This window comes from Jaculus jaculus, chromosome 18 (genome assembly GCF_020740685.1).
Source record: "Jaculus jaculus isolate mJacJac1 chromosome 18, mJacJac1.mat.Y.cur, whole genome shotgun sequence".
In the NCBI taxonomy this organism is placed as follows: domain Eukaryota; kingdom Metazoa; phylum Chordata; class Mammalia; order Rodentia; family Dipodidae; genus Jaculus; species Jaculus jaculus.
Genome location: NC_059119.1, coordinates 15,547,383 through 15,571,792, shown reverse-complemented (window position 1 = coordinate 15,571,792; position 24,410 = coordinate 15,547,383). Strand labels below are relative to the sequence as shown.

The following is a 24,410-nucleotide window of genomic DNA, read 5'->3' as shown; positions in this document are numbered from 1 at the left end:
TATTTAAATTAGAGAAAAAAATTAGAGAAACAATAATGATGACAGACTGAATCCTTCTAGCTTCTTACAAGTAAGTCTGTCTTTTTAAAAGTGATTTAAAAAAGTAATTTGTCAAGATTAGAACTTACTTATTACCTATAAAAATGTCTTAACTACATTTACTTCATTTTGCTTAAAAAAAAATTTTTTTTTTCGAGGTAGGGTCTCACTCTCTAGCTCAGGCTGACCTCGAACTCTTAGCAATCCTCCTACACCTGTCTGACTCCTAAGTGCTGGGATTAAAGGCATGTGCCACCACACCCGGCCTTGCTTTTGAATTTTTGAGACAAGTGTTCCTGGTGTAAACCCAATCTGGCGGAAGAGTGCCCTGAGTGCTGGGACTATAGAAATGATAGTGGTTCTGAATTAGAATGTTCAAATAATAATTCAGAAATGCAATAGAAAAAAGTGTTACAATGAAGGTTTCCTGTCAGAAAAGATGTATTTTAAAATACCATTAATTGGGCTGGAGAGATGGCTTAGCGGTTAAGTGCTTGCCTGTGAAGCCTAAGGACCCCGGTTCGAGGCTCAGTTCCCCAGGTCCCACGTTAGCCAGATGCACAAGGGGGCACACGCGTCTGGAGTTCGTTTGCAGAGGCTGGAAGCCCTGGCGTGCCCATTCTCTCTCTCTCCCTATATCTGTCTTTCTCTCTGTGTCTGTCGCTCTCAAATAAATAAATAAATAAAAATTTAAAATACCATTAATTAAATGCAGTTAATAAAATTTCATTAAAATATATTTTGCAGGCTGGATAGATGGCTCAGAGGTTAAGATGTTTGCCTAAAAAGCCTGAAGAGTGAGGTTTGATTACCCAGTATCCATGTAAAGCCAGATGCATAAAGTGACCCTGATATGCCTATTCTCTCTCACTCTGAGTGCAAATAAATATATAATTTAAAAAAATATGTATTTTGCAAACATGTGCCTTAATATTACTATTTATATTAACGCTTTCTAGATATGGTTATAGTATTAGGTTAAGGCATAAACAGTAAGAAAGGTAAACTTGTATCTAAATTAAATTCCCATAATTTAACCTTAAAATTTTTTTTCTGTAGATCACAGGGAAACCACTGAGATAATTACATATGCCTATGAAGAGAACTGGTCTGGAAGGTACAGAAGTGAGTAAAGAAAAAGACAAAGAGAAGATGAAGGCGGCTGGGGCGTGGTGGCGCAAGCCTTTAATCCCAGCACTTGGGAGGCAAAGGTAGGAGGATCGTTGTGAGTTCGAGGCTACCGTGAGACTACATAGTGAATTCCAGGTCAGCCTGGGATAGAGTAAGACTCTATCTCAAAAAAACCAAAAAAAAAAAAAAAAAAAAAAAAGAGAGAGAGAGAGAGAACCAAAATTGATCATGCCGTGGTGGCAGGCATATGCCTTTAATCCCAGCACTCAAGGGGCAGAGGTAGAAGAATTGCTGTGAATCTTTAATCCTGGGATTAAAGGTGTGAGACACCACACCAGCATCTTTTTCTTCTTTTTAATGTGTATATGTGTATTTGGCTTCAAATTTACTAAACAATTAAGAATGACCTTGAAGTCTTAATTCTCCATTCTCCACGCTCTGGGCTGGCTTACAGGTATGCATTATTACATTTTTTTTCCCCTGGGGGGTTTCTCACATTGTATAGCTCAGACTAGCCTGGAACTCATTATGTAGTCTCAGCTATACTCAAATTTGTAGTAGTCCATCTGTCTCCACCTCTCCCGTTGCGGCAGTTAGGGTGACTGGGGCCCCCGAGAATAAAGGCACGAGTGCCCCTAAGTCTTCCCTGTAGTCTCCACTTTGCTAGAGATCAGAGAACCTGGCTTCTGTATCTCTTGCCTAAAGGAGTTCCCTGCCCTGTTTTTCTAAGAACAGCCTGAGCCCGTCCTGGGAGGGAGGTCCCCTTTTCTAGAATTTAAATCTGATCCTGACATTGTGATTGGCTACACTCAGCCCCAGAACTTGGCACCATGGCTGGCCTCTTCTCGAGCCAGCCCCTAGCCCAGACCAATCAGCTCTTACTTGGCTCACCTGAGCCTGAAGGTGAACCCCACCACAGTAATGTATGAGTAGATGCCTACCAGGTGGGTGGCCTCTTTGCTGGCCAAGATCTGTCTTGAAAGAGAGGGTTTGCTGTAGTTAAGCACCTTGAGACAACTATTACCATGTGGGGGACCAAAACAGGATATTCCAAAATAATGAGAAAACTACAGCAGGAAGGTGTAACTGTGAGAGTTGCCCAGAAAATAATTACCTGACCTACCTCACCTGACAGCAGGTCATAAGAAGACCTTTCCTTCCAAAGTACCTGTCCCACTCCTGGAGGACAAGAGGAATCTGAATAGTTTATCACTAGAGATTAGATCATAGACTTGCCCTGTGATGTATTCATTTATTTCATCAGATTCAGTGTAAAAAAATAAAGGTTTTCCTAGGTCCGTGAGTCTTAATTTCTGATCACATGTCACAAAAAAAATTTAATATTTTTTGTTCATTATTTATTTATTTATTTGAGAGCGACAGACACAGGGAGAAAGACAGATAGAGGGAGAGAGAGAGAATGGGCGGGCCAGGGCTTCCAGCCTCTGCAAATGAACTCCAGACGCGTGTGCCCCCTTGTGCATCTGGCTAACGTGAGACCTGGGGAACCGAGCCTCGAACCGGGGTCCTTAGGCTTCACAGGCAAGCACTTAACTGCTAAGCCATCTCTCCAGCCCACAAAAAATTTTGTTATAAGTTTTCTGTATTGCATGTTAGCTATGGCCCTTGAAATGGGTGAAAAAAGGTATTATTTTTCTTCTTTAAATACTTTTATTTTATCACATTATTGTATGAAATACTAACAAAATGTTATCATGGCATAATAATATAATGGTTTCTCATTTACCACATGGGGTTGACCTGCACCCCAATGAGGAAGGCCTCTTCAGAAAAGAGGCAGGGAGGAGGGAAAGGATGGTACCAACATGTGATGTTTACATACAAAATATGTCCATCTCTAATAATAAAAAATGAAAAAAAAAAAAGGTTTCTCATTTAAAAATCCAAAACAGGGCTAGAGAGATGGCTCCGTGGTTAAAAGTACTTGTTTACAAAGCCTGATTACCTGGGCTCAAGTCACCAGTACCCACATAAAGCCAGATGCACAAACTGGAACATGCATCTGGACTATTAATAGTGACAGAACGACCTGGTGCACCCATTTTCTCAGCCTCTTTCTCTGCTTACAAATAAATAATAAATAAAATATTTTTTTAAAAAGGCTGGGGAGAGCACTCACTAGTTAAAGGTACTTGCTTGCAAGATATGCTGGCCTGGGTTCAATTCCCCAGTACCCAAGCAAAGCCAGATGCACAAAGTGGCGCATGCATCTGGAGTATGTAGTGGCAAGAGGCCCTGTCATACCATCTTCTATCATCTCTACCTCCCTCTCCTTGCAAATGAAATTTAAAAAGTCAAAACCATTAATTTTAAACAAAGTGGAGTTGTTCTAAAAGGTAACATGTTTAGGTATCATTTTATACATTTTCAACCTTTCTTTTTTAGTCAAATGTCACTAGAAAACTATGAACATCCAAGCTGATTTTTTTTCTTTTTTTTTGCTATTTCTGTCACTTAGAGAACTAAAAGGAGCAGTTTATATAGCATCTGTCTCCATAGTAGTATGATGTTCTTGCTTTTTAGTCTTTTATTTAATGAGAAGAGTTTAAAGCTTTACCCTCTTGTTTCTCTCCAAACTGTTGCAGCATGAAACAGAAACCTCCCAGAGCTAGCATTCTGCCAGCTGTGGATTAACCACAGACAGCCACAGAATGGTCTATATAAATAGTAACCTGGTCAAATAATTAGGCTTCTCAACAACTTCAGACTGAAAATTTGATCTGTGCTCAAACACATCTGATTGTAATTTAAGGTACAGAACAGTATGCCTCTGGAGTCTAAATCTGGCCTGATTCCAAATATGTGTATGTTGTGTGCTTTATTTTAAAATGTAACACAAGAGGATTGTAATATGGATAGTATAGCTTCAATTTTGTTAATTTTATAAAGAACAGGCAAAAGAAACCACTAGTTTTTAAATAAGTAGTAAATTCACGATTTAAATTAATTCTATTTTAAAATGTTCTCCTATATTTAAAGTAAATATTTAGAATTTAAACAATTTGGGATTTGTGCTCTGTTAGATTGTAAAGGCTGTTAAAATTCATGCCAACCATAATTTTTCTTCCCAGATTTATAACCTTTGCTAGGAAACGTGTTCCAGACTACAGTATCCCCCAGAATAAAAAACAATAACATTGCAAAAAGGAGCTCCCCCTCCGCCCGACATGTAAAGTTTGTAATAAAAACAAGCCAACAGTTTACATATCTATACTTGAGAAAAACACTCAACATGACCAACAACATCCTGTAATATTCTAATTAAGAATTTCATCTTATTTGGTTAGCCCATCCTTGTAAGCAACCTAAAGCAGGCATCTTTACAGACTGAGCAGCATTCATGAGAATTTAGAATAAAGTGAGCTATTTCATTCATTACAATGGAAAAATGAAACAAGAAAGCAGAGATAGGAGTGGTAGGGAAAGACCAGGTAAAACCAAAGACCATTTTAGCCAAGTCTTAATGCTTAGATATCTCAACAAAGCTGTGGGTTTGTCAGGGTAGTTTAAACACAGGGGCTATTTATTATAAACAAAAGTATTTACTATACTAAAAGAAAAGGAAAATAATTTATCTTAATTCAGGATGATTATTGGGAATTTTCACATATTTATTTTAGTTTTTATTTGTAGTGTGTGTGTATGAATGATCTAGGGTCTCTTGCTGCTGCAAATGACCACATTCTTGAGCCACCTTTTGGGTCTGGCTTATGTGGATGGTTTGAGAATTGAGGCCACAGGCTTTGCAAGCAAGAGCTTCAACTTCAATTGCTGCTGAGCCATCTTCCACGCCCCTTGGGATTCTTCTTAATTGTCCTTACTTAAGAGCATAAACTTTTTGAAAGGGTTTATAATTCTTGGAAGTACAAGTCTATAGTTATTCCAAAGAATACAACAGCTGGGTGTGGTGGTGCATTCCTATAATCCCAACACTTGGGAGGCCAAGGTGGGGTATCAGGGGTAGAAATTCATCTGCAGCTACATGGCTTCTTTGAGGCCAGCTTGGGTTACTTGAGAATCTGTTCAAAACACAACACAACACAACAGGAAATGGAGCTATGCAGCATAATTATGACTATAATTATCAATTAGGGATATGCTATAACAAACACAAATAGAATGTAATAAGGAAGAATAATGTGGTATTATTTTATAATATTTAAGACCAAGTTAACTGATTTGGGTCTATCTACTCCTCATATAAACATAAATACAAATCATATGCAGTGGTTGTATATTGAGTTTGCAACCCATTGAAGCTTGCTTATAAATAAAAAGTAGGTACTGGGGCTGGAGACATGGCTTAGCAATTAAGGCGCTTGCCTGTGAAGCCTAAGGATCCAGGTTTGAATCTCCAGAACCCATGTAAGCCAGATGCACAAGGTGATGCATGCATATGGAGTTCATTTGCAGTGGCTAGAGGCCCTGGCATGCCCATTCTCTCTCTCCATCAGGTCCTTTGGCTTTCCAGGCAAGTGCCTTAACCACTAAGCCATCTCTCCAGCCCAGCACTTTTCTTCCAAACTGAGGAGGAAAGAAGCAGCAAACTCTCTCTCTCTCTCAAATAAGTAAAAGATATTTTAAAAGACCCCAGGGCTGGGGGAATGGCTTAGCAGTTAAGGCGTTTGACTGTGAAGCCTAAGGACCCTGGCTCGATTCCCCAGGACCCGTAAGCCAGATGCACAAAGGGGTGCATGTGTATGGAGTTTGTTTGCAGTGGCTGGAGGCCCTGACATGCCCATTCTCCCTCTCTCAAATAAAATAAATAAATAAATAAAATATTAAAAATGAAAGACACCAAATCAAACAAAAATCTTGAAAAAAAGGTTTCAAATAGATAGTCAGATACCAATCAACTGATAAGAACACTGAATAAAAAATTTGTAGTAAATTAATGTACTGATAAGTATTCTTCTCTATCAAAGAAGTAACAATGCAAATACTCAATGATGAAGAAGGCTAAGTGAAATGAAAAAATATGCATAATATATACATATATACACACATCTGGAGTGCTAAGATTGAACCCAAAGCCTCATACACGCTAGGCAAGCATTCATCAATGAACTGTATTTCCAGCCTGAAGCAAACACTCAATGGAATTGCTGATGAGTATGCAACTGACAGCTCTTTTTAGGAAAAAAAAAAAATTAAAAACACACATAAGGAACATTCAGCAAATTCATACTCTCTGACCCAGTAATTCTACCTCTCAGAGTCTACTTGTTATGGCTTGAGTCTGAAATGTTCCCCATAGGCTTATGTGTCTGAACATTTGGTCTCCAGGTGGTGGTGCTATTTTGGGACGTTGTAGAACCTTTGAGACATGAGGCCCAGATGGTGGAAATAAGTCACTAGAGGCAGGCCTTTGAAAGCTGTGCACACTTCTGCTTCTGGCCTGTGTTCTCCATTTACTATAATGGGCCACTATGGGAGCAGCTGCTGCCTTCCCTGTATGACAAGCTGAAAGCTCTCTGAAACTGTGAGATAAAAAAAATCCTAACTCCTTAAATTGCTTCTGCTTTATATTATGTTACAACAAGAAGAAAAGTAACTAACAGCACTTGGGAGGCAGAGGCAGGAGGATCACCGTGAGTTCGAGGCCACACTGAGACTACATACTGAATTCCAGGTCAACCTGGGCTACAGCAAGACCCTCCCTCGAAAAACCACCACCACCACCACCAAGAAGAACAAAAAAAGATAATGCAACAGGCTGGAGAGATGGCTCTGAGGGTTTAGGCACTTGCCATCAAAACCTAACAACCTGGGGTTGACCCCCCCAGTTCCTACGTAAAGCCAGGTGCACAAAGTAGCACATGCATCTGGAGTCTGTTTGTGATGGCTGAAGTCCCTGGTGTGTTCATTATGTCTGTCTGTCTCTCTTCTATCTTTCTCTGCTTGCAAAGAAAAGGATAATGCAAAACACAGGTAAATACACACACACACTCAGCTGTATGTTGTATATATTATTTTCATCTGAAACATGGAACAATGGGAACGTTTACTAATAGGAATACTCTTTAAACTCTACAGCTGGTTACTAATCATTGAAGTCTAACTAGAAGAATTTAGGACTTGACTTTTACATTTGATATAATTTTAGGTAACTTTTTTTTTTTTTTTTGAGACAAAAAGGACCTATACTGTATGCAGCCCAGGTTGACCTGGAACTCACTATGTGGCCCAAGCTTACCTTGAACTCCTGTGATTCTCCTGCTTCAGCATTTTACGTACTGGGATTACAGATGTGCACAACCATGCAGGCTATAATTTAAATTTAAATGAAGGCCAGGCAGGGTGGCGCATGCCTTTAATCTCAGCACTCTGGAGGCAGAGTAGGAGGATCAGTGTGAGTTCGATGCCACCCTGAGACTATATAGTGAATTCCAGGTCAGCTGGAGCTAAACTGACACCCCACCTCGAAAAGCAAAAACAACAATAAATTTAAATGAAGACACAAAGTGGATACAGGCAGTATAAAATATTTTTCTTACATTTTCTTTATTTCTAAAAATTTGATGACGTTGCTTTTTTCTAAATTTTTATTTGAGAGGCAGAGGGAGGGAGGGAGAGAGAGGGAGAATGGTCGCGCCAGGGCCTCTAGCACAAACAAACTCCAGATGCATGTGCCACCTTGTACATCTGTTTTACATTGGGGAATCGAACCTGGGTCGTTTGGCTTTGCAGGCAAGTGCCTTAACTGCTAAGCTATTGTACAGCCCCTGGTAACGTTGCCATTCTGATAAAATTGCTTAAAAAGCAGAAATACTGTGTTCAGTTGAAGAAAATCTCTACGCAAACAGGAGGAGATGCACATAAATTATGAGAAGAGTAATTCGATACACAAGAACAAGAGTAGAGAGATGACTGCAGTGGGTAAGGCTCAAAAAGGAACAAACTGGGCTGGAGAGATGGCTTAGCGGTTAAGCGCTTGCCTGTGAAGCCTAAGGACCCCGGTTCGAGGCTCGGTTCCCCAGGTCCCACGTTAGCCAGATGCACAAGGGGGCGCACGCGTCTGGAGTTCGTTTGCAGTGGCTGGAGGCCCTGGCGCGCCCATTCTCTCTCTCTCCCTCTATCTGTCTTTCTCTCTGTGCCTGTCACTCTCAAATAAATAAATAAAAATTAAAAAAAAAAAAAGGAACAAACTAAGCGTAAGAGTAATGACTTCAGTAAATATCAATCACTACTGAGAGAAACAAAAGGGCGGAGAAGGATGTGGTTTGAGACAAGGTGGTGAGGGCGACAACGCAGCCTCCAGAAGCCCTGACTGGCACTGATGAGGGAAGGGCTGAGTGTACCAGATGCCTGTGTCTCAAGATGTACCACCGTCTGTTTTAAAGAGCATAATTATCCTGTTTACAGTGCAAAAGGTAAGGTACCATAGTAACATCAGTTGGAACGGGGCTGAATAAATTAGAAGCCACAAGCAGCAAACAGAACAACCAGATAGCATGTTTCTTCCTCCTAATGGGTCCTATATGTTTTGTGAATCTACCAGGGTGTATGAAATATATTTCCTTGTAGTAGTAGGGGAGATCAAATATAAATTATGACAAAGCATAGTTCATATCTGCTTGTAAGGAAAAGTAGTGGCTTTGACAACCATTAAGATAACGTATAAATCATTTACAATTACGATATTGTGATGTGCAGTATTTCACATGAATGACAGCCACGGAATTACTAAAAAGAAAGAAAGCTAGTGCAAATATACTAGTGAGTACTGTAAAGTTTATGTCATCACTGGCTGAACGCCATGCATCAAAGGAAGGGAGAATGATTCACTGAGATCTTCCTGCCAATGTGGCTCCTCTTGAAAGTACAAAGGCCATCTCCCATTCTACACATATTTGACATCTTTCTTAGGGTTAAAGTACCGGCAACCACAACTATACCATGAATAAAGAAGTCAGTCTTGGGATGGAGAGATGGCTTAGTGGTTAAGTGCTTGCCTGTGAAGCCTAAGGACCCTGGTTCGAGGCTCGATTCCCCAGGGCCCACGTTAGCCAGATGCACAAGGGGGCGCATGCATCTGGAGTTTGTATGTAGCGGCTGGAGGCTACTGGTATGCCCATTCTCTCTCTCTCTGCCTCTTTCTCTCTCTGTTGCTCTCAGATAAATAAATAAAAATGAAAATAAAAAAAACTTAAAAGAGAAGTCGGTCTTCTAGGGTATATAATTGCTTCAAAAATAAAGCAAACAAAGAAAAAAAAAGACATAAAACAAGAGGCACAAAGATGTCATCAAAGGAATATGCATTTTAGGGGGAAAACAAAGATGGATATTTATCACACCTTGCTAAAAACAAGAGTATGTGGCATTCTAGAAGCCTGTTCCATAGGAAAATATAAGAGAAAGTGGTGAATACACACTACTGTACAGATATTAAAAGCAACTAAGAACAAACATATGCATTAAATTGGACAAGATATATGTATATACAGCTCCTAATTTTAATTATGTGTGATGTAAACACACAAATGCGAACAATACAGTTTTCCAGAACTCACATTTAAATATGAGGCCATATGTCAAACACGTTAGGTACCCGGGGTGTCAAGATGTTAGTATTAGGGGACAAGAATTATATGAAAAATAAACATAAGAAGAGCTGTGCCCATGTCAAATGATGCCTACGGCTCCACACAACCTGAGGGGATGGATTAACTCATTTCTCGGCAATTTAAACAAATGAACACACTCTTTTTTCTTCCCTCCTCTCCTCTTCCTTTCACTATGTTGCCTGGCTGGTCTTGAACCTGTGGGCTCAAGTTATCATCCATGTTGTTGGTACTTATTTTTACCTTGCCAAGCAGTACATTTAATAATGTTGAGACTTTAAGCAATTTATCATCTCTAGGCATTACTGTTCTCACCTTTATGCTGGGAATGATAAAACCTCAAGGTTGTGAGAATTAAACGAGTATTTAATATGGTACAAAGCATCTAGTATGAATTCATGCAAATTTCTATTGTACTAATATACTCATAGAAATATCAAGAATATTTGAAAGCCGCCTTCCCCCAGGAATGGCAAGTCCCACTTTATAGCCGTTAGTTACAATGCTAAACAAAAATGTGCTCTTTAACTTGGATCCTTTGAAATACAAATACATAAAACAAAATCCATCATTCACTTTCTACAAGCTCTCACTGCCTCTTCTCTCTCCTTGATTTAATTATCCTATATCCCGCTGACAGATTAATCATCCTAATCATTCTTCTTTTCCTAGTAAATTAAATCCAAATGCCTCACACCCCAGCATTCAAAGCTCTCCACAATAGTACTCCAACTTGCAGAGTAAGCCAGCTGTAACCTCTGTGTTTCTACAACACATGTCCTTACTTCAATCATAGAGAACCATTTGCTTCCTCCAAAATAAATGTTCAGAGTCTTTTACTTCACTCCACTTGAAATGCCTACTACTTTTACCTACAGAATTTTGCCACCATTTCAAGGCCTATTTAAAAACCTAACTTTCACCACATTTTGCACTTCCACTGAGATGTACTCAGTCTTCTATGGAACTCCAAAACAGGCAATATAAATCAAATAACAGAATATACTCATTTTAATTAGTAAAATAAGCAACTTCCATTTGTCTTACCCTCACGGGCAAGGGCACCCTTGATTTCCTTTCCTTGTTTGTTCCCTACAGCATAAAGCAGAGTGTGCAGCTAATTTAAAAATATTCTATTTATGGCTGGAGAGATGGCTTAGTGGTTAAGTGCTTGCCTGTGAAGCCTAAGGACCACAGTTCGAGGCTTGATTCCCCAGGACCCATGTTAGCCAGATGCACAAGGGGGCGCATGCGTCTGGAGTTCGTTTGCAGTGGCTGGAGGCCCTGGCGTGCCCATTCTCTCTCTCTCTATCTGCCCCTCTCTCTCTCTCTTTCTCTCTGTCATTCTCAAATAAATAAATAAAAATGAACAAAAAAAAATTAAAAAAATATTCTACTTACTGAGTTTTTAGTGGGATTCTATGAAATGTCCTGTTACAGGAATGCTACTTTGAAAAAAAGGAAACACGAAAGACCAATGCATTTTCATATACTCATGGAAGAGTACAATTATTTTAGAGTTAGACAACTCATTGTAGTTCACATAACCTTTATTATTTTGTTTGTTTTTGGTATCCCATCCAATACCAACAGTTCTGGGTTTTTTATTAATTAAATTAAATTTTTAAAATTTTTGTTGTTTATTCATTTATTTAGGGGAGAAAGAGAGAAAGAGGCAGATACATATAGAGAGAATGGGCATATCAGGGCCTCCAGCCACAGCGAACCAGCTCCAGATGCATGTGCCACCTTGTGCATCTGACTTATGTGGGCACTAGAACCAGGGATCTTTCACAGGCAAGCAGTTAACCACTGAGCCATCTCTCCAGCCCCTTTATTTTATTTTGAGAAAGGGAGAGAGAATGGGTATGCCAAGGTCTTTCAGCTACTGTGAATGAATTCTAGATGCGTATGCCCCCTTGTGTGCATGTGGCCCCTTGTGTGTGTTTGTGCAACACTGCACACTTGTGTCACTTTTGCATCTGGCTATGTGGGACCTGGAGATTCAAACCAGCATTCTTAGGCTTTGCAGGCAAGTGCCTTACCTGCTAAGCCATCTATCTATCCAGCCTAACAGTTCTGTTTTTTATCAAGTTGGTCCAAACACCAACAGTGAAAAATAGTAAACAAAAAATTCAGGTTATAACACAACATGTTAATGGAATATATGAACTTATAGAGCCTTAGCACAACTCTGCAAGCCTTGTATTCCAACTTAATACTGTCCTTCCCTTTCTGCTGCAAAGATTTATAGGAAGTATTGTTTTTTTTTTATTTTTTTAAAAATCATATTAACCATTTCTACACCATCCCAGAGGGATATAGTACAACCTAATATTGAAACTGATGCAAAATATCCCATAGCAATCTTATGGGTTTTCTGTAGTACCCTGGGGTGTCTCTGTGTACAGTTTGGGTACTGTAATGCTATTTGAAGAAAATACCTTGACATAAGCCTTTTATTTAAGAAAGCTAAAGGCCCTCATGGTTACAATCCAGAGTATTTAGGAAAAGGAAGTAAATTAGGGAGGTGTTCTAGAGAGCAACATGGATGGGTTTGGGAAGAGACGAGCCCTGACAAGATACAGAAGATGACTGAAGAGTTGCGTACAACCAGTGAAAAGCTGTCCGCGACCAGGATGACCTAGCAATTTTGGAAATGCTAACACCCAGCACCAGTTTTCTCTACCCTGTGCAGTGGTGTAATCTTTCCGCATTACCGCCAACTCTTCATAGAAAATGTAAATAAACATCGTGGCAGAAAGAATGCAAAAGCCAGAGGATGGGTTAGGAGTGCTGGGGAATGTGGTCTTCTGGATATGACATGGCCAATGCATTTATGATCTTATAGTGACTGTTGTTACCTGCACAAGACCTGCTCAATACTGGGCCCTTAGTATTCTATCATCATGGATGGCAGAGGAGGGGGAAAAAAGACATCAAAGTATAAGATGCACCAGTTGGAGGGAGGACATTTAGGAGATGGTGGGAGGGGATTATGTTCATTGTGCATTATGTATATGGATGGAGGTTGTGAATAAAAAAATCATGAAATTTAGGGTGCCAGTGCTAGGGATGTAATGCAGTAGTAGTTACTTAACATGTAGTAGGGCCTGAATTCAATCCTCACTGTGTGCTCCCCCGCCAAAGAGAAATCTTGTACACACACGGGCCTTATATGACTGTCAAGGTGTTACAGGGAACATACCTCTAGTATTGAAAAAATATTTTTCTTTATTTATTTGCAAGCACAGAAAGAGAGAGATAAGAGAAAGGGCATGCCAGGGCTTCCAGCTGCTGCAAACGTACTTCAAATGCATGTGCCACTTTGTGTATCTGGCTTTACATGGGTACTGGGGAATCAAACCTGAATTATTAGCCTCTTTATTATATATATCCTTCTTCTCCTTCCCCTTTCCTCTTTCCTCTCTTCCTGTTTCCTCTACTTTCTTTTTCCTCCTCCTCCTTTTTTCCCCCCGCCGAGGTGGGGTCTCACTCTAGCCCAGGATGACCTGGAATTCACTATGTAGTCACAGGGTGGCCTCGAACTTACAACAATCCTCCTACCTCTACCTCCCAAGTGCTGGGATCAAAGGCGTGTGCCACCATGCCTGGCTTCCTCGTCTTTTTTTGTTTTTAATTAAAAAAAATTTTTTTTTCTGAAGTAGGGTCTCACTCTAGCTCAGGCTGATCTGGAATTCACTACGTAGTCTCAGGGTGGCCTCAAACTCACATCGATGCTCCTACCTATGCTTCTCAAGTGCTGGGATTAAAGGTGCCACCACGCCTGGATTCTTCTTCTTCCCTCTTTTTTTTTGTGGGGGGGAGGGGTAAGGTAGGTTCTCATTCTAGCACAGGCTTACCAAAAACTCACTTTATAGCACCAGGTTGATCTCATATTCACAGAGCTCCTCCTACCTCAGCCTCACCAACACAGGGAACAAAGGCATGCACACACCTGGCTGAACATGCCTATATAACTTCAAGTTCTGGCTTATTTATGGAAAATCACTTTATTAAACATGTTTTATAACCACCTTTTAAAAAATAAGTAGTACAAAGGAAGTTAAGTTTCCTTGTCTTTATTTGTTATAAAGCAACATAATAGACAAGTGTAGTGACATTAGCTTGTAAGTCTAGCATTCAGGAGGCAGAGGTAGGAGGATTACTGCAAGCTCAAGATAGCCTTAGGCCAGTCAGGGTTGCAAAGTAAAACCCAATTTCAAAGACAACACCACCACCCATAGCACCCAACAAGATAGCATGTGATTCAGCAGGTTTGTAAAAAGCCAATGTTTTAGGACCTGCATTCCTTAAAATCCAGGTTTGGGTTTTGGACTATACTGTGCAACATGATAAACTTAATTCCCTCATGTTTAAAAAAGAGAAGGGTTGGGAGATAGCACAGTGGTTAAAGACACTTGCTTGCAAAGAGCCTGTTGGCTTTGAGTTTTGATTCCCCAGTGCTCATGAAGAGCTAGATGTACAAAGTGGCACACACATCTGAAGTTCATTTGCAGTGGCAACAGACCTCAGTGCAGCCATATTCTCTCATAAATAGATAAATAAATAATTATTTTTAAATATAATCAATAGATGATTGGGTTGGAATACCTCCAGAGGATCTTTCATTTCAAAACCTGTAAGTTCAACTGAGTTTTAAATTAGCCTGTTTCTTTAAGAAATTGAGATGAGGTGACTCATACAGCATGAAATCATACACTCTAGGCTGCGGAGATGGCTCAGTGGGTAAGACCACTTTCCACGAGCATCAGGACCTGAGCCAGTTTCCCAGGACCACCCACATGAACAGCTGGACGACACCATACACATCTATAACCCCAGCCCTTTGGGAGCAGAGTCCACAGAGCCACTGGGGATCAAGAAAACTGCAGTTGTGTATTCACAAAGACTTGGTCTCAAGGAAGTATGTGGGTAAGTAATGGAGGACACCTGGTATTTGCCTTTGACCTCTGTAGCACCTGCTAAATACATGCACACACACACACATACACACGCACCAGATACTACGTATATATACAAATATAATAAAACGTTATTCATAGGGGCTGGGGATAAGGGCCAGTGATAGAGTATTTATTTATTAATGTGCATAAAACTTAGCCCTGCAAAACAAACAAATTTAGAAGCAATAAACAACATAAGAGATGTACTTTAAAAAATTACTCATTTATGCCATAGATTGTTGCTAGAAAATTTTCAGTGCCAGGGATAAGATACCTTCCAGTGAGTTGTTGGCCAGGGAGGTCCCTGATGCCCCCAAAACATTATAGGCCATTGCCGAGGCCCTTGGTTTCCCACCAGGAAAAAATGGTAAGACCCTATTGCTAAAGACTCCACATCTCCACATACTTGGGCTGCAAGGCCACTGAAAAATCCTGCTGGAACTGAGCTGATAACCTCCTCCATGTAGACCAGCAGACAGAAAGCTGGAAGAAGCCATTCTGCATGCAGTTCAATGGGAGAAAGAGAAGTCACCAGTGAAGATACTCCACAGTGGACACTGCAAGTCTTAAATACTTTTTGTAATTATTTATTTATTTGACAGAGAAAGAGGGAGAGAGAGAGAGAGAGAGAAAGAATGGGCATGCCAGGGCCTCCAGCCACTGCAAATGAACTCCAGACATGTACGCCCCCTAGTGCATCTGGCTAATGTGGGTACTGGGAAATTGAACCTGGGTCCTTTGGCTTTGCAGGCAAACACCTTAAATGTTAAGCTATCCCTCCAGCCCTTAAATTTTGCCAGCCAGGCCAAATGAGCCAACGGGTGCAATAGTGGCAGGTCTGTCATGGTGGAAACCAATTGCCCTCTAATTGGACTGGAGGCCCACTCCATGGGAGGGAATATATCCCTTATGCTGAAAACCTCCAAAAGGGGTAGTCATGAGCCCTAGGGGTGTAACGTTTGCTGCTGTCTGCCTAAATGTATATACTATGCTCATCAAACTGTCCAGTAAGCACTTCTCTTAATGTTCATACCCATATATTAATGCTACTCTCATTTTTGGTAGAGAACCTTCTCTTTTCAGATGGCAGTGACCTTGGGACGACTCAGAAGGCATAATGGTGATGAAAAGAAGTGACAAAGGAGTGCTCTGCACTGCAATATCTCTATCACATCTTCCCAGGCTCAGGGTCCATTGTGGAAGAGGTGATAGAAAGAATGTAAGAGCCAAAGGAAGGGTAGGACTCCCCCCAGACACAAAATGGTCTGGATATCCATGACCTCACAGTGCCTGATACTACCTACACAAGACCATCATAATAGGAGGAACAGATCATTACATCAAAATAAAAGAGAGACTGATTGAGAGGAGGAGGGGATATGATGGAGAATGGAGTTTCAAAGGGGAAAGTGGAGGGCAGGAAGGGCATTACCATGGTATTGCTTACAGTCATGGAAGTTGTTAATAAAAAAATTACCCATTTATTTATTTATTTGAGACACACAGAGAGAGACACACACACACATACACAGAGAGTGAGTTATAAGTGTGCCAGGGCTTCCTGCCACGGCAAGCAAACTCCAGATACACGTATGTGCATCTGGCTTTATGTACGCACTGAGGCACTTCCTGAGAGTCTTCTCACTTGGAATACATTATTCCATACTAGCCACTGTACTTTTGGTTTCAAGACTAACCAATTTATTTCTTGTGAATTCCTGTTTTGTGAGAAAAACATTTATGATTTATAAGTTTCCTTTTTAAATTTTTTAATACTTTAAAAATATTTATTTAGTTATTTGGAAAGCAGTGAGGGGGGAGGGAGGATGGGCATACCATTACCTCCAGCCACTGCAAATGAACTACAGATGTGTGTACCACCTTGTGCATCTGGCTAATGTGGATCCTGGGGAACTGAACCTTGGGCCTTTGCCTTAACCACTAAGACATCTCTCCAGCCCATATAAGTTTCTTTATATGTGTGTTTAAGACTGAGTTTTACACTGTAGGCCAGAATGAATGCCAATGTGAGGTGATCTCCCTGCCTCTGCATCCTTAGTGCTGGCACATACTACCCGTTATATATGTTCACTTATTTATTTTATTGTTGCTTCTATTGGAATGCCCTGTTTCTCAGGGCCAGGAGAGCCACCTAATTCATGATTATAGCTGCAGAACAAGGTCTACCATAGTGAATATTCACTGAATACTTTTAAAAGTGAGTCACAGCCAGGCATTGTGGTACATGCTTTTAATCTTAGCACTTGGGAGGCACAGCCAGGAAGATTGGTGAGAGTTCAAGGCCAGCCTGAGATTACATAGTGAATTTCAGGTCAGCCTGAACTATAGTGAGACCCTACCTCGAAAAATCAAAACAAACAAAAAAGTATACTTGGGGTGGAGGAATGGCTTAGCGGTTAATACACATAGTATTTTAAAAATTTTTTTGTTTATTTTTATTTATATATTTGAGTGACAGACAGACAAACAGGCAGATAGACAGAGAGAATGGGCGTGCCAGGGCCTCCAGCCACTGCAAAAAAACCTCCAGATGCATGTGCCACCTTGTGCATCTGGCTTATGTGGGTCTTGGGGAATTGAGCCTTGAACCAAGGTCCTTAGGCTTCACAGGCAAGTGCTTAACGACTAAGCCATCCATCTCCCCAGCTCCACAGTTTTTATTTTAACTAAACTCTGCCTCCTCTTTTCCCTCCTCCCACCCCCTCGTTTTTTTTTTTTTTCTTGGTCTTTTGAAGGCAGGGTCTTAGTCTAGCCCAGGTTGGCCTTGAACTCACTGAGATCCTTCTACCTTAGCCTAGCTAGGATTAAAAGCTTTCTCATAGCTAATCTTGATGAATGAACTGGTGATAACATTAAAAAATTCACTGATGCAAAGCCCTGGGTTTGGTTTAAAGTGCCACTAAAAAAAGTCATGTCTCTTTAATTTAAGCAGACTCAGGAAACAATGAGCAAAACTGTTTCTGGAAAACAATAAGTGATTAATATATGTTGGTACAAATGAGATGAATGTTTACTTATGCTTACTGTTGATAGAATGCTATTTTAAAAAAATATTTTCCTTTCCTTTTCGAGGCAGGGTCTCACTCTACCTCGAAAAACCAAAGAAAACCACCCCCTAAAAATACTTATTTATTTACTTGAGGGGGGGGGGAGGGAGGGGGAGGGAGGGAAAGAAAGAAAACAGGTGCACCAGGGCCTCTAGCTGCTGCAAACAAACTCCATATGCATGTGTCACCTAGTGCATTTGGCTTATGTGGGTCCTGGGGAATCAAACCTGAGTCCTTAGGCTTTGCAGGCAAGTGCCTTAACTGCTAAACTATCCCTTCAGCTCCGAATGCTATTATTTTTTTTTAAAGATTTTTGTTTATTTTTATTTATTTATTTGAAAGAGACAGACAGAGAGAGAAATGAGGCAGATAGATAGAGAGAATGGGTGCGCCAGGGCCTCCAGCCCCTGCAAACTCCAGATCCATGCATCACCTTGTGCATCTGGCTTACGTGGGTCCTGGTGAATTGAGCCTTGAACTGGGGTCCTTAGGCTTCACAGACAAGTGCTTAATAGCTAAGCCATCTCTCCAGCAACCACCCCAATGCTATTATTATTATTATTATTATTATTATTATTATTATTATTAGAGGTAGGGTCTCACTCTAGTCCAGGCTGACCTGGAATTCACTAAGTAGTCTCAGGGTGGCCTCAAACTCATAGTGATCCTCCTACCTCTGCCTCCTGAGTGCTGGGATTAAAGGCATATGCCATGACACCCAGCTTTGAATGCTATTATTTTTATCCTGAAAATGCTGCTAGAATTAATTTCATAATTTTGGTTTGATCAGAGTATGACCCAGATTCAATCCTCCAGTACCCATGTAAGCTAGATGCCCAAGGTGGCGCATGCATCTGGAATTTGTTTGCAGCAGCTGGAGGCCCTGGCACGCCCATTCATCCATTTATTCTTTCTCTCTCTTCATCAATAAGTAAATAAATTTGAAGCTGGGTGTGGTGGCACACCCCTTTAATCCCAGCACTCAAGAGGCAAAGGTAGGAAGATCGCTGAGAGTTCAAGGCCAGCCTGGGACTGTAAAGTGAGTTCCAGGTCAGCCTGTGCTAGAGTAAGACCCTACCTCAAAAAAATAAAAGTAAATAAATAAAAAACTGAAAAAAAAAATTAGATCTCAGGATCTTCACATCCTTTCCCTCTCTCCTGACAACCTTCATTGCATTATTCTGTGTTGTTTACTTTTTCGGCTACATTCCAACAGGAAACAAGCATCTTTCTCCCCAAACTCCAAAAAATTCAGATAATTGTAGTACCAGATATCCAGTGGGGATGAAGTGGGGAGAAGATTAAGAGATGAGTTCTCAGATGGTTATCCCTACTGCGGTAGGAAAATGGAGGGAAGGCTGGGCAAGCTCAGGCTTGGAACTTGAAGCACACAGGAAAGGAAGACAGAGTTCAGGGTAAAGTCAAACTTGGTTGCACTATTCAAGTGAAAACTCACAGTCTCCTCAGATCTTTTCCTGATCAGTATTTAGGTTTCTGTTCACCCAAAAAGAAAACTGAGGATCCAGTCTTTCTGAGAGAAACTAGCTGTGGGGAAGATACTGGCAGCCATGAGAAAGCTGACTTTCACTAAATTACTCTACCAAGGATGAAAAGTCTCACAGGTTATGTACTGCTTTTCTTAAATATAAATCAATAACAATCATGCCAGCTATCTGAAAAGAGTATCCACGAAAAAAAAAAAAAAAGAAAAGAAAACACAAAAAGAAATTCTATTGGGGCAGAGAAGAAGAGGTTGGCTTACCAGTTAAGGCGCTTGCCTGCAAAGCCAAAGGACCCAGGTTCAATTCCCCAGGATCCACATAAGCCAGATGTACAAGGTAATGAGTGCATGCATCTAGAGTTCGTTTGCAACAGCTGGATGCCCTGGCATGCCCATTCTCTCTCTGCCTCTTTCTCTCAAATAACTAAATAAACTATATATTTTAAAAGCATAGAGATTAGGGCTGGAGAGAAGTCTTAGCAGTTAAGATACTTGCCTTTTCAACTCTCTAGGTCCCACATAAGTCAGACAAACAAGATGGCACATACATCTGGAGTGCCTATTCTATCTTTCTCTCACATACACAAATAATTTAAAAAAGCATAAAACTTAAAAGAGAAATAAGAAAAGTAGAGGATATATCCAAGGATGATAAATTTCTTAAAAAAAAAAATTTAAAAAAAGTCAACCTGGGCATGGTAGTGCACATCATTAATCCCAGTACCCAGGAGGCAGAGGTAGGTAGGAGTATTCGAGGCCACCCTGAGACTACATAGTGAATTCTAGGTCAGTCAGGGCTAGAGTGACACCCTTCCTCGAAAAACAAACAAACAAAGCCAAACATTTTGTCCCAGGAATAAGAAAGTAACTGGAACATAAATGCAGGTATCATAATGTTTATGAAAAAAACTTTCTTTTTTTTTGAGGTAGGGTCTCACTCTGGCTCAGGCTGTCCTGGAATTCACTACGTAGTCTCAGGGTGGCCTTAAACTCTAGGTGGTTCTCCTACCTCTGCCTCCTGAGTGCTGGGATTACAGGCGCGTGCCACCACACCTGGCTGTAGAAAACTAACTTTTAAAACTATTGACATGAAGAGGAAGAGAGGAAAGGATGTATGTGTGCAAAAGAGTTAAATGGCTATGTTATCACAGTGAGGAGTCAGTAAGTGGTTCAAGGTTTAGGAGGTAAAGTCATGGAGGTTACAGGGGTGATGAAAATAGCAGAGGATTTTATGAGAAAATAGGCCAGGATGGGCTGGAGAGGCGGCTTAGTGGTTAAGTGCTTGCCTGTGAAGCCTAAGGACCCTGGTTCGAGGCTCAACTCCCCAGGACCCACATTAGCCAGATGCACAAGGGGGCTCATGCATCTGGAGTTTGTTTGCTATGGCTGAAGGTCCTGGCATACTCATTCTCTCTCTCTCTGTCTCACTATTTGCCTCTTTCTCTCTCTGTCTGTTGCTCTTAAATAAATAAATAAAAATAAACAAAAAAATTAAAAAAAAAAGAAAATAGCCAGGATGTTGCATTTTTCTACCGTAAACGCTTCATAACAAAATGAGTTAGCGGTGTACATATACTGTGTAAAACGTTAATAAAATAAATCTTAAGGAATAAAGTAACCATAAGTAATTCTATTTTAGAATTTAATGCTCCAAATGTAAACTTAATTTGCTACATCTTTGTCTCTTACTTAATGAATGAATATGTTATAACAAGAACTTTATTTTAAAAAACTTTTTCTTTAAAGAGAGAGACACAGAGAGACAGAGATAATGATACTAAAGGGATATGACAACATAGAATCTTGTTCAATCTCTTGTTCACTCCTACCAGGAAAAATGTACAACAAAAGTAAATTTACTTGTTCAAGAATTAAAAAACAAGTTTGGCATGATGCCATGCACCTTTAATCCCAGACTCAGGAGGCAGAGGGAAGAGGATCACTGTGAGTTTGAGACCACCCTGAGACTACATAGTGAATTCCAGGTCAGCCTGAGGTAGAGTAAGACCCTACCTTGAAAAACAAAAAAACAAAAAACAAAACCTTACTTAGTATCACTATGGAAATAAGTATGACAACATATTCTCAGAGAATACGTAGTATACAAGGATTACACTACTTCTGGTACTCTTCAGGTAAAAAGAAAGGATGTAGGGCTGGAGAGATGGCTTAGCAGTTAAGGCATTTGCCCAAGAAGCCAAAGGACCCAGGTTCAATTCCCCAGGACCTAGGTAAGCCAGATGCACAAGGTTGCACAAGTATCTGGAGTTTGTTTGCAGCGGCTGAAGGCCCTGTTGCGCCCATTGCCATTTTCTCAATCTCTCTCTATAACTGCCTCTTTCTCTCTCAAATAAAAATTAACTAAAAAAGAGAGAAGGAAAGGATGTAAAAAGATGAAAGACTGCATTTTAAACAATTTTCATCTGTATAATTAAATTTGTGGTTATTGGTAAATTCCTGGAAGTATTTTGTCGGCTAACATAGCTCTGCACCATCATTAATTACATAACACACACCATATGTTAACCTCTTCTAGGTATTTTTACAAAGTGACATTGATAAAATCAATATTGCAATGAATGCATACAAGTCTTAGTTCCTCCAGCATTTTTTATCTAATTTGGAAAACTTTTTCTAAAACATTTTTAAAACCAAGCCTATTTTCTTCCTTAATGAAATGAGGGTGCCAAGAAAGACATAATGAGAAGAAACTTTCCTTTTTTGAGGTAGGGTCTTATTGTACTCCAGGCTGACCTGGAGCATACTATGTAGTTCCTGGCTGGCCTCAGATTCACAGTGATCCTCCTACCTCTGCCTCTCACTTCTGGGAAAAAGGCAAGTGCCACCACACTTGGCTAATGCGAAGGAATTCTAAAATCTATAGACCATACTTAAAACCTGACTCATTTTCAGAAATACTGTGTTTCAGAAATGCTTGAATGAGCCGGGTGTGGTGGCACACACCTTTAATCCCAGCACTTGGGAGGCAGAGGTAGGAGGATAACTGTGAGTCTGAGGCCAGCCAGGAACTACATAGTGAGCTCCAGGTCAGCCTGGGCTAGAGAGAGTCCCTACCTTGAACCCCCTCCCCAAAAGAAATGCTTGAATGTTTTTAAAAAATATGAGCTCAAATATTAAAGATATTAAAGCTATTTGTGCCTTTAAAAAAAAAATCACAGCCGGGTGTGGTAGTGCATGCCTTTAATCCCAGCCACACTGGCAGGCTGAAATTGAATTCTTTTAATGAGAATTTAAGTTCAATTGAAACATGTCAATATTATACCTACTAAACGTAACGTATATATGTATATATTCTGAAGTCTTTGAAAATTTTTACGTAATTATTTGAGAGGAACTATGAGAATATATGTGAGCCAGGGCCTCTTGCTACTGCAAATAAGCTCCAGATACACCTATCACTTTGCGCACAGTTTCACATGGGTTCTGGGGAATTGGACCCAGGGTGGCAGGCTTGTGGGCAAGGGCTGATAACTGTAGAGCCATCTCCCAGCCCATATTCTGTTCAAATCATTAAGCTGTCATTTCAACTTGAAATGAATCTCCTTTCCTCACTTTTCTAAGCTCTAATGACAATACAAAATCTTGGGCTGAAGAGATGGCTTAGTGGTTAAGTGCTTGCCTGTGAAGCCTAAGGACCACGGTTCAAGGCTCGATTCCCTAGGACCCACGTTAGCCAAATGCACAAGGGGGCGCATGTGTCTGGAGTTCGTTTGCAGTGGCTGAAAGCCCTGGTGTGCCCATTCTCTCTCTCTGCCTCTTTTTCTCTCTGTGTTACTCTCAAATAAATGAAGAAAAATGAACAAAAAAAATTTTTAAAAATACAAAATTTTTCCATATTTATCCAAATCTGACAAATTTCTGTTGGCAGTATTATTTTCATACTTCTCACACAAACTCTCTGTTAAGTATAATTCACGTCTTGACCTGAAATCGACCTTTGCACTGTATACCTTCAATATGTGGAAAGATGGTCAAGTACATGTGTAAAGTGACCCATATGAACTTTCCTGTTTCTTTTTATAAATAAAAGATTTTAAATCTTTTTACAATTTATTTATTTATAAGCAGAAAGAGACAGAGAGGTAGAGAGAAGAGAGAGAAGAGAGAGAATGGGTGTGCCAGGCCTCTAGCCACTACAATGAACTCCAGATGCATGTGCCCCTTTGTGCATCTGGCTTTATGTGGGTACTGGGGAACTGAACCTGGGCTGGCAGGTGTTGTAACTGCTGAGCCACTTACTTAGCCCCCATGAACGTTTTCTTAAAATATATTTTATTTATTTATTTATTTGAGAGAGAGAGAGAGAGAGAGAGAGAGAGGGAGAAAATGGGTGCACAGGGGCCTCCTGACACTGCAAACGAACTCCAGATGCATGTACCCTCTTGTGCATCTGGCTTACGTGGGTCCTGGAGAGTCAAACTGGGATCCTTTGGCTTTGCAGCAAATGCCTTAACTGGTAAGCCATCTCTCCAGCCTTTTTTTTTTTTAAATAAAAAGGTGTTAATTACCATGTCTATAAGTCAGACTACTACATTATGAACTCCTTAGTCGTTTTCCAGGAATTATAATCTTTTTTTTATTTTCGAGGTAAGGTCTCACTCTAGCTCAAGCTGACCTGGAATTCACTATGTTATCTCAGGGTGGCCTCAAACTCATGGCAATCCTCCTACCTCTGCCTCCCAAGTGCTGGGATTAAAGGTGTGCGCCACCATGCCTGGCTAAGGCATTATATTCTTAGTGATCTTTTATCAGCAAAGATCTGGGTAATAATGATATAAGACCAGAAGTTATAATTCTATTATTATGTGCCATGCTGTTTCCTAGTTAGATAAATCTTTTTTTTTTTTTTAGGTAGGATCTCACTCTGGCCCAGGCTGACCTGGAATTCACTATGTAGTCTCTGGGTAGCCTCAAACTCACTGTGACCCTCCTACCTCTGCCTGGGATTAAAGGTGTGTACCACCGCGCCCAGCAAGTTAGATAAATCTTTTATTCCAGTCATATTGTCTTTGTTTTCAGTACAGAATACTGTGTTTGGGGTTACAGCTGTAGCTGATAAAGGGCGTACTCGGGCCCTGCTTTGATGCCCAGCGCCTCA

General features: G+C 40.4%; 1 protein-coding gene across 2 annotated transcripts in view; it reads right to left on the bottom strand.

Annotated features, from left to right (window-relative positions):
* The window catches only part of Adk (adenosine kinase), a 486,906-nt gene that overhangs the window by 149,110 nt on the left and 313,386 nt on the right, over positions 1 to 24,410 (bottom strand). The gene's annotated exons all lie outside the window — the stretch shown is intronic.